This window comes from Malaclemys terrapin, chromosome 8, assembly GCF_027887155.1.
Source record: "Malaclemys terrapin pileata isolate rMalTer1 chromosome 8, rMalTer1.hap1, whole genome shotgun sequence".
NCBI lineage: Eukaryota > Metazoa > Chordata > Testudines > Emydidae > Malaclemys > Malaclemys terrapin.
Window position 1 is genome coordinate 94,403,644 of NC_071512.1, and position 18,235 is coordinate 94,421,878.

General features: G+C 41.2%; 1 long non-coding RNA gene across 3 annotated transcripts in view; it reads left to right on the forward strand.

Moving 5' to 3' along the window:
• Nucleotides 1-5,578: 5,578 nt before the first annotated feature.
• The window catches only part of LOC128841547 (uncharacterized), a 52,867-nt gene continuing 40,210 nt past the window's right edge, over nucleotides 5,579-18,235 (forward strand). For all 3 annotated transcript variants that reach the window (XR_008445872.1, XR_008445874.1, XR_008445873.1), the window contains exons 1-2: nucleotides 5,579-7,611; nucleotides 11,299-11,441. This is a non-coding gene — a long non-coding RNA (uncharacterized LOC128841547). The remainder of the gene's footprint in view (nucleotides 7,612-11,298; nucleotides 11,442-18,235) is intronic.

Consider the following 18,235-nt stretch of genomic DNA (forward strand, 5'->3'; position numbering starts at 1 on the left):
CTGAGCCTCTCCTTTTAAAAGCAAACAAACCCTACCGCTATTTGCAAGTTACTGAATTAGTTCAAGAAAACTGGCCAGGAGGTCGTTAGAGCCATTTGCACTGGGTGGGGGAAAGTTCCTCTCTGAAATGTATTAAATCTGCTGAGTTCTGAAATCAAATGCAACAAAACATGATTCTAATTCGAACTGTGCCTGCCCTCCGAACTATTGGAAAATCTGAAGGTGGGGGTGGATTATCATTACAGCCATCGAATTCCTGGCTACAACATCTTCAATTTCTGCAGCGCCCCAAAAATAGTCCTGGTGTCATCCTTGCAAGACGTTGTGTCTGTTAACTAGCTTTGGACATTTTTGCAGGATAACCCTGATATCGACAACTCCTAAAATACAATCTGCTAAACTTAATTTAAAAAAAAAATCTCCGAAGAGGGCGTGAGAAATAGAAAGCCACCAGTCAATTGTGTGTAGCTCTGAATCATAGAACCACAGGGTTAGAAGGGACCGCAAAGATCAACTAGCCTAACCCCCAACTACCCTTGATGATGGAGGCTTGTGTAATTAACAGCAGACAGCAAAAGCATTGCATCATGTATTGGAAGCTTGAGAGTTCTTGATATTGCAACATCAAAAAAAAAAAAGCAGTTGATAATTTCTGGAACTTTATAATTATTTTAATAGTACAGTGTGGCCCTTTAGCTGAGTAAGGACTGCTAGGGTATCAGGATTACCCCCAAATATTTAATACTATTAAATGGACGAGATTAGAACTTGAAAGATCTACCAGACTATAGTGTTAACTAAAATTGGTGAATAAAGATGGTAGCTACTGGTTAGCATAAACTTCTGTTATTTAGTGAGGGGCTTTTTTTAGATGGTTCCTATTAGCAAATCATCAAATGATGAAATATTGTCTTCAGATTAAATTAAACCATCTATGTTTTATCCTTGTCCGCTTGAGAGTGTTGATAAAAGAAACATGGCAAAGGATTGTCTGCTATGTTATCAAGAGTTATCTAAGAATACTCACAATGCATTTCAAGTGGCTAAAGAAGGGTGCAGTGCCACTCAGGTTTGGCCTGTCTGCCCCAAAGGAGATGGAGGAAGCATGGGCCAAACCCTTGCTATGACTCCATGCACCAGGCTGCAACTTGCTTTGTGGCCTTTTGAAACTGGGGGTAGGGGGCACACTGCTGCCTCCCTAGTGGCCCTGAATGTTAGAAATGTTCTGCTTCAGCTGGGATGGGGGCAAAGCGAGACTATCCCCCCCGAAACTGGGACTGTTGGAACATCTGCAGATGGGCAGGTGTGCAATAATGATATTGGAGGTAGAACATGTTGGGTTTTTGGAAAAGAGGTGGGTCACATAAGAGGGAATTTAGAAAACAATTAGGTTTTTATACAGCATGGCAATATTAACATAAAACTGTGATCATTAGAGGCCTGATCCTCCAAAGTGCTGACTACCTTTTTCAAGGTTCTGAGCATGCTCAACTGCCATGGACCCCAACCTTCCTAGGTGCTGACCACCATCTGAGAAGCCCTGGACACTATTGACTCCAACTCACACCAAAGTCAATGGGAACTGAGGGCGGTCAGCTCCTCTGAGAGTCAGGACTTCAGGACCAGTTTGCAAGCCCACTGAAGTGAATAGAAAGCCTCCAATTGGCTTAAAATCAGTTCCTTAGAGACTTACATGCACTATATAGAGCTAAATCCTCAGCACTTACTCTATAGCCCATCATTTGATGTGTACCATAAGACATTTCTTAGTCCAATAAAAAGATTGTGTGTGGTGGGGGGAAGCTGTTAGATATTGACTGGGTTGGCATTACCCCTTCCCCCAGTTCTATCATTTATTGCGCAAAAGATACTTCAAAAAAGGCTGACAAAACACATTTACTATGATACTTTCTTGGCGTGTTCATTTCTATTCTTTTAGAAGAAGCTGAAAATAAGATTACAGTCTGTGAGCTCATTGGGGCACCGTAGGCCCCGATCCCCAATCTGGGGATCTAGACACTGCTATAATATAAATTATAAAAAAAATTAATGAAAGTGGTATATAACCCTTCAACAGTAAAATAAGCCTGCAGAGACAGTAAACTGACAGGCTCAACTGTTTTAGATTAAATGAACACACACATAGGTTTGATGGAAATCTGATTCCAAAATACTAATTTAAAATTACTTAATTCCTGTGAATAATAAATTTTCATATATGCAGCTTTCTATCTGTCTTGGATACTTACATAGCACCATAAGCCTAGTACTGCATAATCTTTAATGTATTCATCCTCACCACAACCCTGGAAGGTGAGGAAGTGCTATTATCTCAATTTTATAGATGGGGAACGAAAACTAAGATCCTCAAAGGTATTTTAGGCTCCTACAGCCCCCTGAAGTCAAGTGACTTGTCCAAAGTCAGAGAGAAGTCTGTGGTAGAGCAGGGAATTGAACACAGGTCTCAGAAGGCCTAAGCTGGTGTTCTAACCATTGGTCCCTTCTGCCATGCTAAAGCTTTCCATTTTACATTTTCACTAATCCAATCTTTGTTCTTCAACATATTGGGGGGAAAGTCCATTTTGCTCCTGGTTCTAGCTGATCACTGAAAAATTCTGCAGAATTTTCCAAATGAGCGTATACTTTTATGTATTGCAAGTTATACAGAAATAGCAGCTTACAAACAGATGGGTTCAAACTAATGACAGGAATAAAACAGAAATCAGAGACAGAGATCCAGAATAATCATTATTTTCTTTCCTCATTTGATTGTAGTTTTTACAATTTAATAAATAGATTTTCAGTTTAAATAGTACTTTGAAAACAGGATTCATTTTGAAAACTACAACCTACAGAGTTCATAGTGAAAATAGTTTTGATTTAATAAGTTAAAGATGCATTATTGACAGAAAATCATTATTATTTTATTTGTATTGCAGTAGCACCTAGTCAGAGCTCAGTACCACGAGTTAGGCACTGTACAAATGCGTACTAAAAAGACAGACCCTTCCCCGTTTGGTGCAAACCATCATCATACTTGTTAAACTACTAGGCCACAAACATGGAAGAACATACGTGTAAAGTAATATACAGAAACTTTTTTTATACAGTCACATTGTGTTATTCAACTCTCTCTTCTTTATCTAAAACCGACAGACACCTTTCTCAAGGGCAATAAATGGCTCTGCAGTGGTACTGAGTGATTACAGTCTCCAGTACTGATGCAGCTTTCTTTCCAAATCACAGTTCAGCCTAAATAATGTGTCACATAATTTTGGACCTAATCCTGAACTCTTTGGTAGTCATTTTGCTTGAGTAAGGAGTGTAGGATCAGTCAAATTTTGAAAATTCTGTTATAATATGAGATACCTACTATATATTTTTATACATGCACATTTTTGTGTTTATGACAATATACTCCCCAAACTTAGTCAGTTTGTTTACTTTTGGTACTATTTTGCTACCACATGAAAACAGCCCATTGAGTACAGTGATTTGTCTTGTGTTCACGTACTACATACTGAATCTGAAATTTAATAGTTGAGGTGAAAATATGGCTTGGAAGATGTTAATTGAATTTAATAGAATAAGATTAACACTCAGCAACTGCAGTATACTTTATAGAAAAGTTATGACTCAGAGAAAATGGGGGAGTATAATGAAAGACTACTCACGACTTTTATTTATACCACACTTGGAATTCTTTCCTCTATTGTTCTATGTTGAACTTTTTTTCTCTGTGACCAATAAAGTTTAAAATTAAGACGAGACATAATATTTCTCAAACTGCAATAATTAGTGATCTGTTTAAGTACTATGTTTGTTCCTTGCATTTTTCTTTATTAGAAATAAGTCTGTAAAATACGAGCATCCTACTTTTCAGGCAAAATCTCTCCTAACTTTGTGCATGGGGACGGTGATTGGGCATGAAGAATCTCAGCATGCTAATATCTGACCTTTCAGTATTATTGCTTCTGGTACTGTGTATGTTGAATGATGTCTGTCTGCAAATCACTCCAAGAACTAGAGAATGTATGAGGCCTTTATTTCTCAAAATAGTGTAATCCATCATATGAGGTAGGTGTCCAAATAAGGGGTAAGAATGTGTGCCAGTGGAACGCTGATCACTTTCCTAAGATGTAAAGAGAACTTAAAAATATAAGAGAACAAAAGTTTTGCCAATATTTATCTGTTTTTTCTATGTTATCAAAATACTCCTACAAGCCCAAATTAAATCTCCTCTAAATGTGAAAATATTATACGCAAGTTGTAGAATTCACTCTAGGGAAGACAGAAACTTTTCTATGTATTGAGTTTTACAAAATCAACTTTTTATTTTTAAACATTTTCGCCAAGGAAGCACTAGTGATTAAAATGTTAATACTAATCTTCAGGTTTGATTATTAAATTCCAATGTTTACTTGTTGCTTTTTGTGTGCATAGTGCTTCTGTCAGCATGTGCTCGAGTCGAAGCATTTTCTAGGTTTTCTAAACAAGTAAATTATATGATCAAGTTTAATTTTTTTTTTGCCTCCTGCTCCGCTGTTCAGAAAGTCTAAAGGTTTTGTATAACATCTAATAAATTCATTAGCTTCAGCATCAGAACATTTTCCAAGTCTTCATTACTGTAATTCTGAGACCTGCTGCATTATAAGTATTGGCAATCTAGATCCCTAGTTATTGGCAACATGGGGTCAGGCAGGATCTTTCTGCACAGGTTGCTTTATTTGGCAGAATATAATATTTCTTCTGAAAAAAGTAAGTTTGTGGTTGTAGAGCTGTTGTAATCAATGACCTACTTACCTTCTGGAAACAGACTAAAATAGCACTAGAAAAGGAGAGAATTTCTTCTATTCATCTTAAAGGGGTGTTAATTTCCATATCAAGTTGGGACAATTGCAGTGCTAACACTATTAGCAACTAGACACAATACAAACGCACGGAAATGTGATTATAAAGGGACTAATGAATCCTGGTTTTCTTCATTTGGTTTTTGTTCTGTTTTTACTCCTGTAAACAACAGGGGACTCAGTTATTCTGTGTAAATGCAGTGAACTCGTATTTTTTTTAAATGTAGCTTTTTCTAAAGTTCTGTTCTCACTTTATGAAACAGGTGTGTTGTTACAATTGCAGTTTAGCATAAATCAAATCAAATATAATTTTCCATTTAGAACATGGAAAACCTCTGCCTGCAGATTTTTTCCCCCTTGGCAGGAAATAAGCATTTCCCTACAGATGTATTTTTTTAATCCTCTTCAGATTTGGATTGTCCCTAACTGTAGAAACTCTAGTAGCCACACACAGTATGTATAGAAACAGAGCTGCTCATTTTCAATTTGTTCTGCGCTTAAACTCTCTTAATGCCACAAATAAACTTTGGGAAAGTTATATCACAGTAAACAGGAGGTGTGGTTTAAAATTATATGTGCTACTGTATTATTAGGTCTCACCGACATTGCAATTATCATTTGAAGCTGGCAATAGCTGTTTAGTCAGACACAGAAACAAAGGCATGTATAAACATTCTGACATTTTTATGAATGGAAAATATTTTTCGAGATTTCCCCCCCCACACACACACACACACTTTCTTGTTTCTCCTGTATACACCAGACCTGTCTTCCAGAATCCTTGTATATGTCACTTTAATATTTAGACACAATCAATAACATAACAACGGAACATGAGTCATTGTTACCCCGCTTCACCGCCCCAGACAAATCATATACTTCTTTTATGAGCTAGTCAATCCTCAATCTTAAAAATCCAGAACCATTTGCTTTCATTTGCACATACAGAAGGTAAACTCTAGGACTGCAGTATCCGCTCTAACATCTGCATCGCTGGAAGTAACATCAACGTAAAACTGACATTGACCACGGTACTAGAGACTGTACAAATCACAATTTTTATTCGACAATTGATTTCGCAGCAGGGATGGTTTTAACTCCTCCGAGTAAAGGCACAAAGCCAGAATAAAAATGATCACTACCAAAAAAAAAAAAAAAAAGTTGTATATTCCCACCCTCCTCGTTTCCCCCCCCCCCTACACTCATGAATCGGTGGAGAAGGAGGGAACAAAATAAAAGGTGTTTAAAAAAAAAAGCATCTTCTCATAAGCTGCCAAGTCTGCCTTCCCAATTATTCATGAAGTCAATGGTAGCCATTTTCATTTAAGGTACAGAAAAAGGAAGAGAGGGGGAAAAAAGGTCATGAGAAAACCCCCAAAACACAAAATGAGCCGTAGGTAGAGAACCGAATCCACATTCATCCAGTGGTTATTCTACAGTCAATTCATTTCGAATGGCTGCGCTGCACTGAGCTTTTGGGGGGAGTGGGGGGGGGGATAATCAATCCGTGCTGTGCCCAGTCCTCCACCAGCCGCTGCTGCTGTTGATGCAGAGGTTAGCAGCTGCATCGCGGTGGTGTTGTGATGATTTTTTTTTTTTTGCCGCAGTCTACGTCCATCGTATAAACCAACACGCATTGAGATGAATAATGGAAGTACAGTACTGAAGACAGCCAAGCTGATTTATCACAGCGAATCATTCACTGCTCCAGCCCCAGCTCTCAATTATGCCACTTTAAATCACGCGCACACACACAGAAAGAGAGAGAGAGAGATAAGCTATTTGTGGCCAGATCTAGTGAAAGAGAAAGAAAAAAAAATCCGGATTGTTGAACAGAGGGAAGTGGGAAATAAAAGACAAAAGGGATCTTTCCCCCCAGCGTGGACAAGCGCTCTGTAATGCAGCTTGGAAGAAAATAAAGTCTGAACAAAACTAGACGGTGAGACAAGCACGTAGGAGAGGGTGAAACTGACGTTAACGCAGACTCTATGGGAATCTGGTCACTGGGAAGCAAAACCCTCTCTCCTTTGCTCGCTCTCACACAATTTTTAAAAGAAACGCACTAGAACTGAGTTGCGACGAAACTTGGCTTTAAAGGTATTCACACGCTGGACACGCTTCAGTAGAGGTTTCTTTGGAGAACGTATGGTGGGGAAGAGAGACCAGGGAGGCATCTGCACGTAAGAGAGGCGAAAGGCAGCCTTGCTTTATAATCTCTTATGCCAAGAATTAATTGCTAAACTTTCTTTAAAGGGTCTTGGGTTGTGGTCAAAATGCACTAGAAGGCTCCCGAAAGACCTATATGTATATCTATGGTATCTTTCAGGGGGGACACACACTCACCCTCTCTCTCTATATATATATGTATTATGGCTCCCAATGAATTTTACAGTAGAGACGGATACTTGTCAAATGTATATATTTTTAGTCGGCATTCATAGATGCATTTAAAATAGAGCGAGGTGCCTCTATTAAGAGCTGTTGAGTCATTCTGCAAATCCTGCCAGCACGGTTTTGCACAACATTTATATTATGTCTGTTACTATTCTTGTTTTTATTAACTGGCTGTAAATCCCTGCAATTAACACAAAGCCCTTCAGGTAACGTCCAGACGGTAAATGGGAATCGATAAAAGCAAGGACATTCGTAATCAGCACTTCCGTCTTGTCACCTGCCCTCTGGTGACGAGGTATTACAGTGATCGGAGTCGGTGTGAAACGGAACACAGCACAGGTGCTACACTCCTATCAACGTACGGCTGGTGAGTTACCTAAGGACTGAGTGGAAGCCTGAACACAGAATGTTTTCACATGTTCAAGTTAGGCATTTAGCACAACTAATGCAGCTTTGCATGTGCATTCTAGATGCATTTTTTAATGGTAGCGAAAGACAATCTGAAAAGTGTTTGTAGCATTGCTATAATCCGTATAGACAATAAATCGTAACATTTCCTTCCAAGGTCTACTAGGTCCATTCTTACTATTGTGACCCATGTCGGTGGATTATTGATGTGAACAGAGTGCCATTTTGTTCTCTTATGTCAATCGAAGTTAGAAATATATACACACGCATTATGGGTGGGAGTTTCAAAAGTGGCTTTAGAGCCACAGGTTTAATTGAAAGTCAATTATACTTGTTTTCCTAAGTCACCGAGACACTTTTGAAACTCCCTGTATGATAAGATAACCACACACACACACACATTATACTTTATAATGTCTACAAACAACTGATACGTATAACATACCTGTGTTAAAATGGGGATTTATATATAAACACCCAAAGGGACTAGCACACTAGTGGGATGCAAACATTTTCTCTAACTCAAAGCTTGTTAGTGAGAGAGAAGAGGGAACAAGTGCCCCATCACAAATCAAATCTTCAGATTTATTTTTCACTCCTTACAATTTAAAAACAAATAATATAGATTTAAACCTAATTTGGCATTTTAAGAACTTATTACTAGGCTCCAAACTTTGTACACTAAGAGAATTTTGGCATTATGTTCTAACATACCGTGACTCTAAAGATTACAGACATATCGTCGCTGTAACATTAAACCTTTATGTAAACTGTTACCTCTGGCCTTCAGTTGGGAAAATGGTACAACTTCATAGAGGAAAATGTAGAGTTAAAAAAATTAAGTAAGAAGGTAAAAGAAAGCTACATTACTAGTCCAGTATTTAGAACAGTGTATGTAATAAAGTTTTGGGTTTTTTTTTCTTTGTAGAAATACCCTCTCTCCAAGATTTAAGCATTTCACACTACAGTTGCAAAGGCCGGTGCTGAAGTCCCTCAGGTTCATGAGCCTCAGTTAGTACCCTTCATCCACCTGATAATATAATATTATAAATATAAAGCTGAAGGTGAAGATAAAGTTTACAATCATGCCAAAAAAAAAAAAAAAAAATTCCCACCAACTCTGTAGGAAATTTTCAACTGCTGCAAGCACTATTGAAATTAAACCACATCACAGCATCAGTGTAATTAGCACAAATCAAAGCGGAGACTGTTTATTTAGAGGATGTGAGGCTGCAAGTCATGTAAGTCAGTCAGAAAAGAGATGAGAGAATATATATCAATACTACCGAGAAAAAAATCATGAATGCTCCCCCCCCACCCTTAACTGAGAGGCCGAGAAAGTTTAACAGGAGTCGGGGTTGACGCCATATCAGCTCAAAACTCAGAGTGGGGGGAGCATCCGTTGACTAGACGGATCATAAAAGAAACCTCTGCCCACAGCCCAACCCACGGAGAAGAGACAGTTTCGCCATTTGACTTTTGAATTGGGTTGAAGGGCGAGTGTCAAGAGGCCTAGAGCTAGAACTTCTGTTCTCTCCACTGACTTACCTGGCTCAAGGCACAAGGCACCTCGGATAACTTAAAATAATAAGATCAACACAGTAAGGCAAACTTGCCAGGGGATTTAGGCGAGCTTGTCCCTCCACAGAAGCGGTTAGGTGCCCAGGGTAGGCTGAGGAGGGTCCAGAGTGATTTTGCTGTCCCCCAGGAGCGCAGACAAGCAACAGTGAACACAGAGGAGGCCTGCCCATTGCCTGACTCCTGTTCGTGGTGCTCTTTTGGGAGACAAAGCTGACACTTCCCCTAAGAATAATCTCTCCTAGGACGTCCTATATCCAGCCTAGCCCCCTACAAGAACCCAGGGACCATTTCCAATCCCCACTAGAAACCAGTTCAGCTCCTGCTGCCCGGAAAACCCAGGTTAGCTGAGCAGCCAGAGATGGAGGGCAAAGCCCTTTGCCGCATACTCATGGCCATACCCAGCGTCCAGGAGATTTCCAATGTATCCTGTAAACCCTTCAGGAGTCAGATCCCCCCCAACTGGGGCAAGGACTGCGGGCCCTTTTAGACAGCTCCCTCTAGCCCAGGGCGCTTCTCCCCCAGCTGGGAGGTTGCACCCTGCACTCCTTGCGCGCCGTAGAGTGAGATCTACCCTGACGCCAACAGGCGCCTATAGCCCCGGCAGGGCCCGATCCCGCCGCCATTAAAGCCTTCGGGGAGAGCAGGATGGGGCCCGGGAGGAATCCTCCCTGGAAACAGGAGGGAGGGGGCGCGGCCGGGGGAGGACGGAAGATTTCGATCCGTTTTCACGTCCAGCAAAGATGGCAAGTCACGGGCCCTCGCTGCATGGGGCCGACAGGCCAAGCCGAGCAGCAGGGACGAGTCAGTTTCCAGCTGTGCCAGAGCAGAGCGCTGCTGACAATGGCTGTGGGCAGTTGGGGTGTTGCAAGGCACACACGAGACACGGCCCAGCAGCACCCTGGATCCTACAGGGCGCCACGCTCCCGACCAAGGGCAGCAGAACCTGCCTCCCTCCCTCAATCCTGGGTGTGCTCCAGTGGGGGGGAGGGGGCGGAGGGAGAGCCACCAAGAGACTCCGGTTCACCCTGGCTATCTGACTTGAGGCTGGACAGATGTGCATGACACACACACACACGTTTCAAGTCAACAATTTAAGCATAAAAAAACCCCCAAACCATTTATTTGGAGTCGTACAACAGCGCTGAAGTCACTTGTACCCTTGGGCCAAAGGAGCAATTTATGAGCAATTATCATTTCACTGCCTGGGGCTCCGATTAGTAACTTTATGGCGTCTGTTATCTTTATGGCCGGGTTGGAACTTCAGCCTATAAACAGAGCCGCGGCGATCAGCACATCCAGGGTATTCACCCCCTTCCCTTCCGCCCAGCCCCCTCTCCAGCCTGGCACGTGTCAGACACACCTCCGGGGTGCCCAGCACTGGCTGCATCCATCCTGGTCATGGCTTTGCCTTACGGGTCATTACAAAAAAAAGTCGAGCAGATTTAATCATATAAAGTTATTCAATCTACGCAGCTCGGAGGCGTGCTCCTAAAACGCCCCTTGACTTCATTCAAGGCAGGATCGGGCCTCGTTGCCTTTGCAGAGATTAGAGATCTCCTCCATAAACTTCCTTTGGCTGGCATCAGTCTAGGATTGGGCCTCACTGCCTGTGTCGCTGGTGATACCGAATCGATCCTAGTTCATCCCTATCTGCATGTTACCACATGTGACAAATTGGTCTCTGAAAAGCCACAACCAATCATTTCATTTTAGATGATTTTATTCAAAGGTCTTTTTTTTTTTTTTTTTTACAGTCGCCTGTTAGTTCTTGGTCACTAATCCTTTCTAGGAAATACTGAGACACGCTTTGATTTCATTGCTAGGCCACAGAGTTGCTAGATAGTTTTACTTTCCCCTGTTATGAAATGTGCGTGTTCATGGATCATTAGTTCCATGCCAGAGTGACTTGCAACTACACCCGCTTTGTGAATGTTAGAAGTTCACCTTCTGTATTTTGGCACAAAATACTCACAATATCCGACAGAAGGTCTATTATGAGAGAGTCACTCCCTGTCTTTTGGCTGGTGAAATTAAAGTAACCTCGTTTTTTTTTTTTTTTTTTAAGTGCAAACTACTACCCCGCACCACTCCGGAGGGACTGGAAAAGTGCTGCATAGTGACTCCTTATCACAATGCACAGGGCCTGATCCTGAAGCCAAACTTCAGAGAAGTCAAAGGGAGTTTTACCGAAGTAGACAGCAAGATGAGGTCTGTAATTTGCATGTAATAACTAAAATGATACAGGAGGACTTACTTCAAATTAAATACGTGTTTTTTTTTAATCAATTACTGTCTAATTCGATTTAAACAGTGGGATCATAGGAAAGAACTAAGGTTCAGCCCTTTAGCCCCCAAACTTCCATTAGGCCGCAGAACAAAACAAAGTTGAACTGCAGTGCGACTGGTTTTCTTTAAAAAGTTAACAGTGAATTAAAAGACAGCTGGTGTTCACTGTTCCAGTGTTTGTAACGTGCTCTTACGAGGTTTGGCAGAGTTTAGTCCAGTACTTTTAATAACGTTGCCTTTAATTGTTTAAATACCACGTGTAAAATATATTCAACGGACATCATGTAATTAAAACCATAAAATAACAATACACATTGCAGGCTGTGCTCTATTGGGGAGATTGAAAGATAAATAGCTTTTGATGATAAGGATATTTTGCTAATATAACGTAACAACGTTATGTGATTAATGTTTTAAGCAGTGTAACCAAATACATTTTTTTTCATTTGTTGGTCTCCACACCTAATCACTACTCAATTACGTATTGCCATTTCACGTTATCTCCTAGCAAAACAAACCAACCAACAAACCCTATTCTACTATTTTTAAATCAAGGAGGATTGACGCACTGCCTAACACCATGTACTCATAATGTGGCAATAATTTAGGCAACAGATTAAGGAAGATATACAAACAAACTAGTAATATATTAGCTAGAGAAAATAGAAAAATGCTATGTCTAAAAGTGTAAAACGTGGTGCAATCATGGATAGATCCAATTTAATATAGATTTTACCTGGTTTTCGTTATATATCTATATATCTATATATAGAAATTATATATATATATATAATTTCTGGAGCCTAGCCCCTGTCTACTTTCATAGGAGATTTGTCTTTATGCAGACCAAACTGCCACCTGAACTTTCACTGACTTCACTGGGAGCAGTCCCTCTCATTCAGTCATCGTAGCAAAGAACAGAAGTAAAAGGCCCGCTCGAGCTCCCATTTAAGCTAATGGCCACAATCCCTGTTGCTTTCAATCGACCGCTATTCGGTAGGCACGTCAGTGGAGCTCCATGTGAACGGGGTTGTCTTTGCTAGACTCTTTTCCCAAAGACAATCGGGGGACAGAGACTTCAGCAGTAGAGCACACGGCTCTGGGCTGCGTAAAGAACCGAAAAACCAAAGTAAAGGCACGCAGGAAAACCACCTCTGCGGTTCCCCAGCACTGGTGGCGAAGGGTCTTTGCGCCGAGCCTGGCAGTTCCCCACGGCTCGACTGATCTGCAAAGGGGTCCCTGACCACCTGCTTGCCTTAGCAAGAGGCACCGCTGCTAACAAATTCTCTTATGAAACATATTGAGAACAGCTTCATTCTGAGCTGGAAGGCGCGATCCGTAGAGCGACTTGGTAAAACTCCCGCTGGCCGCAGACTTTCAAAGGGAGCGAGCCAGCGGAGAACAGTTTGGACGCTCCAGATTTCTTTTTGGTACTGGGGAGATGCACGGGGGTTGGAACCGACTCATGCTGTAACAGGTGCCATGGGAGACGCAGACATCCCACACTGTCCATTCATCTACCCCATTCCCCCTCCCCCTACAAGTGGAGCTGATTCCCCCTCTCCCTTTTCGTATATCTTGGTGCCCGCCACCCTCATTCCCAAAAAGAAAACTTGTAAACGTTATATCCAGGCCCCGTCCACTGTTCACTTCATCTGGGCAATATCACATGCCCCTCACCCCAGCTCCACACAGGAAATCTGGCTGGGGGAATGAGCTTGCAGGCTAATGTGTCTTTAGCAAGGAGGGGGTGACTTCAGTTAATATGGCTTGAAGTTAAAACTTTCTTCCTTAGTACACCCCCCCCCAGCCTTAGACCCTAAAGGCTGGGATTTTTCTATTTCCCAAAATCAAGAGTGGTCACTGAAGTATTTCTGTATTATTTGGAGTAGTTGGCTTGTGTGCAAGGCATTGAATGTGCTCCCCTGAGTCATCCCTTGACACAGAGTGAGACGGTCAGCGCGCCACCTAGAGGCAATCCCGGGGTATCACCTTTCATAAGGCCTATGCCTCAACACATGGGACGTGCTGCAATGTGGTTCTTCCTCACAACGTGTTTCCATGGAACACCTCCTCCCCCACCCCCGCAACTCCACTGCAGCATAATCTTAAAGATTTTCACCTGTATATACAAACACCAAGTGGAAAAATAGGTTTTGATCCCAAGGAGCCGAGCTTATCAGGCTTCTGTTTCATTCACATAAACATTGCACAGGGGAAGGGCCAGGTCCAAGAGGCCATGTAACACTACCTGGTACTTTGCGGAATGATGAATGTGTATTTTGGCTCCAGTAAGTAGGCAAGTCCCTCTTTGCACAGTCACACGGAAACGGCCCAACAGAATGAAGTGGTTGAAAGAGAGGATCCAGAAGAAAAATCACCACAAACTTGCAGCTGAAACCAGACAACATCCCTGCCCCAAAGCCACTGTTCCTAAAGTCCCAGTTTCATCACCCCCTAGTGGTGAATTTAGGAACAGCAGCCTCACAGCCTCAAGGGAGCTTGCGCTCTGAGCGCGTTGTGACTGCAGTTGTTGCTAGGCTCAACAATGAAGGGTTTGATCGAATTATAACCGAAGCACTGATTCTAGGTCAGGTATCTTTATTCAAGTGATTCTTTATGATCTTCAAACCCAGGTGACAATAAAACACACCTATTACATCTCCTCTGCTTTAAGGAAACCACACAACCTGAACTTTTATGTATGGAATATATATGGAATGAAAATAAAATTATACAATGCTCCAGTCCTTCAAAGTATTACCATTTTTTTCAGCATTCAGACAACCACACCAATATGCATTATTATGTATTTGTACCTGCATATATTCCCTTTGCGTTGTTGTAATCTTACAGAAGTGCAATTTAACAACAAATGCTTCAAATTGTCTAAACAAGACCTCTTATTTTGTGTACAGTTCTGAGCTTACTTTGTGCGCATAGGTCTGTGTGCACTATCAGTGACCTATGCGAATGAGAAATTTACACATGTGACTACACATACAGATAACAATGCCCATTTATCAATTAATGGTCTCGTCATTATTTGTATTACGGTAGCACTAGGCACCCTAATCATGGACCAAGGCCCCATTGTGCTAGACAGTTTACAAACACAAAGAGATGGTCTCTGCCCCAAAGAGCTTGCAACCTAAGTATGCATTTAGAGGGACTGTCAGTCAAAATTAAAGACAGGCTTTAGACGCTTTTGAAAATGTAGCCCTTACATTGGAGTAGATCTGAATAATCTGTACAGTGGAGGCCAGTATTTGGTGTACAAAACACTCTTTGCTGATTCCTAAAATTTTTAGTCACCTGTACCAGTTTACCAGACGAAGACTCCTGGCTGTTCCAGCAACTTTCTTGCCCTCTCTTTTGCTTCAGCAGGAAATCTCCCACCTCTATGACCCTCTAAAGGCCCAGTCCTGAAAACTTTACTCATACGAATTCACCCTCAGACAAATAATCCCACTGTCTTCAATGGGATTATCTGAATCAGAAAGACCTGCAGTCTCAGGCCCTTCAATGGAGCTAATCTAACCCACCATGGAGCCTGGGTTTCTCCAAAAGGTATTCTGCTGCTCAGGGCTGGCCCTAAGCCAAATGGCACCGCAGGCAAGGAGCATCTTCAGTGCCCACCTCCATTTGTTAAACTTTTGAATACTTTACAGCACCCCAAGGCTGGCACCCCAGGTAGTCGCCTGCCCCTAAATCCAGTCCTGCTGCTGCTCCAAAGCACCAGGCTGGGATGCAGAGTAGCCTAAAATCTGCTGTAGATTAGAGCATGCAAAGGTAATTGGCAGACAGGCAGCAGGGGATCAGCCCAAAGAGTGGGCCCAGAATTTATCATTAAAGTAGGGAGGAGATTGCAATGGGGAATGCTTAACCAGAATCAATGGCAAAAGCCCGAGGTAACTGTATTGATATATGCACCAGCCCTTGAGAATAAGTGTTCTAGGATGTCTGGCAGGACACAGTAATTTTGCCCCGTAGTCACAGTTTTAGACAGCTCCTCTGCAAATATAAACCCTTATGAGAACACAACAGTATTCTACAGTAATGGCTTTAAACATTACAGTTCACAATAGTGCTAAGGCAGCTTTTTTGACTGTTGTCTTACAATCTTAGAGTACTGGGGTATAGGAGTATGGATTTATATAAAATAAGGGAAGGTCATTGCATGGGTTTATGTAATGCATGTAAGGAAAGGAGACGACTCTCCACTCTCAAAAATAAAAGGACAACTATAAGCCAAAAGAATACAACCAAGATGAAGTTCTCTAGTCCAATATGTAGATGCAGCATCTTTTCCACACATTTACCATTGCGTTGTTAAGCTTTGGTGTGCTGATAATATGTTACTAGAACCCAATTTTAATTATTCTAATTACTTGCTTGTTGGAAAGGGGAATGATCCTGGTGGAATTACATGCTGCTCTGTCGTCTTCATCTTAACTTTTGCGAACATGGATATTTACACAATTCAAAAGGATTTGGAGAGGAGGGGGAGGGAGAGAAAAAAAGTAACATTCTCCTGGGAAAATAAATGACACATTTCTCACTACTAGCAACCCAACTTTTCCAAGGAAACCAGCAGCCCTCCTCATTCATCAGTGTCACTTTTCAATGGCTGCTCTGTTCGCAATGGATTTGTAATGATCAGAAAAATTCCAGTGACCTTCAATTAACGCTTCAGTCCTTCCCAAGACTGGTTTATGTTTATTTAAAGGAAGAGATGCTTTTTCTTGCAGAAAACAAGAATATTTGTAAAGAAGAAATAAATTATTAATAAAATGAAGGGTAAGTGGGTGGTTGGATGTTAGAGGACATACTGATCTAGGAAGATAGATCTTCAGCTGGTATAAATTGGTGTAGCACCATTGACTTCACACATCAGTTTACCTCAGGTGAGGATTTGGTCCAGCAAACTTAACATATGAGTCCTATCCTGCTACACTTGCTCACCTTAGCCATCCTTACTTATCTGAATAGCTCCACTGAGGTCAATGGGGCTACTTGTGTTAGAGTAAAAGTTTCAGGACCAAGCTCCCTGCCTGGATTTTAATTGTTAATCTGTTTTGTTCTGGGGATCAAACATATTGCACATTTCTGAATGTTAATTTTCCCTTACTTTATATTTATCACCTGTTTATTTTCATCAGTGGGCACTGTGGCTGAGTGAGTATTTGGCTCCACTTCGAAAAACATTTCCAGTTATTTTCCAGATGGATATCATTGCACATGCATGAATGTGGGAAATACTCTTATATTTCTCTAAGCATTTTTATATTTCTCATATAACAATATATACATTGTTATATGAGAAAAGTGTTTATATATTATGTAATAATCTCTGACTAACGGTAAAATGAACCACAGACCCGTCAACACTGATTTTCTAGAAGAGGCAAGTTCTGCACCTTAGTGTGTGTGCACAGATTTGTGTAATATTTTTGTTAGGTCTTCTGGGATCATTTCCCTCAGCCCTGTAGAAAAAATCTTTTCATGCAAAATCTCAGATATTCTGATCTGAAGGAACACTTTAAATCTATTCCATACAAATATTTAATGTCAGCTTCATTGAGTGACTTATCCCTTAGGAGAAAAAATTTCCCATCCCAAACTAATATAATAAAATAAAATAATAATAATAATTAATAACCCCATGGACTCTGCAGTCCACTTTTCTTTTACCCATGTAATAAAATGGGACACCAGAGGGCGTCCTTTTAATGTAATTCAATAATGAAGTTCCGACTTGTGCAAACAGACACAGAGAGCACAATTCTCATGCTGGGAATTTCAGGGGCTGTAATTGGAAGCATACCTTGCTGAGATGACTTTTTCCAGCCCCTTGGATCTAAATTATTATTCATTGCTCCAAGCAATTAAGAGTATACAGAACATAAGATGAGAAGCAATACTAAAAAAAAAATGCATGCGAGATTTGAGTTGCTGGAAGATTGACCAAATTTCACAGCATGTCTGTGAACTATACACGTATGTGATACTAAATACCTTTCACAAAAGGAGGACTTTCTGAAACTGGGGTAGCAGGAACTAAGCAACGAGACTGTAGATCTTATATTCTAAAGTGTAATTCAGACAAAGTATAGTGGAGAGTAGGCAGTGATGGTAGTGGGAGAAGCCAGGGAAATTCCCTCCCCTGAAAATCCGTTCCCTGCCTCTGAACACTCAAACCATCCCATCCATGTAATTTCCCCCTCCTCATCTATATACATTTTTCGTGCCTGGTATTTACAGATGAATGATAGTATTGTAATACTATAAGGATCAGTGCCCTGATTCATAATGGTACTTCTGCATATGAAGGGTCCCTTGTATATAGGGCCCCCAAGGTTCTATTCTGGTCTTTGCTATAGAGTTCTTCTGTACTCAATAAAGTCACTTAGCCTTTCAGTTCCTCAGTTTACCTCACAGAGGTGATGGGGGGGGGATTAATTTGTTAATGATTATGAAATACTCTGAGCCCCATCTATGTAGAAATAGCATGTATTATCATAACTCGATATAATGGTCTGTTGTTAATATTTATGATTTGTATTGTAGTGGTGCCAGGAGGCCGGGATGCCATTGAGCTAGGCACTGTCCAGACATACCCAAAGAGATAGATTGTAAGCTCTGTGGGGAAGGGACTAAGTTTAGGATGAGAGCCAACAGGTGGATATGGCAAAGACAGATAAACAGGAGTGGGG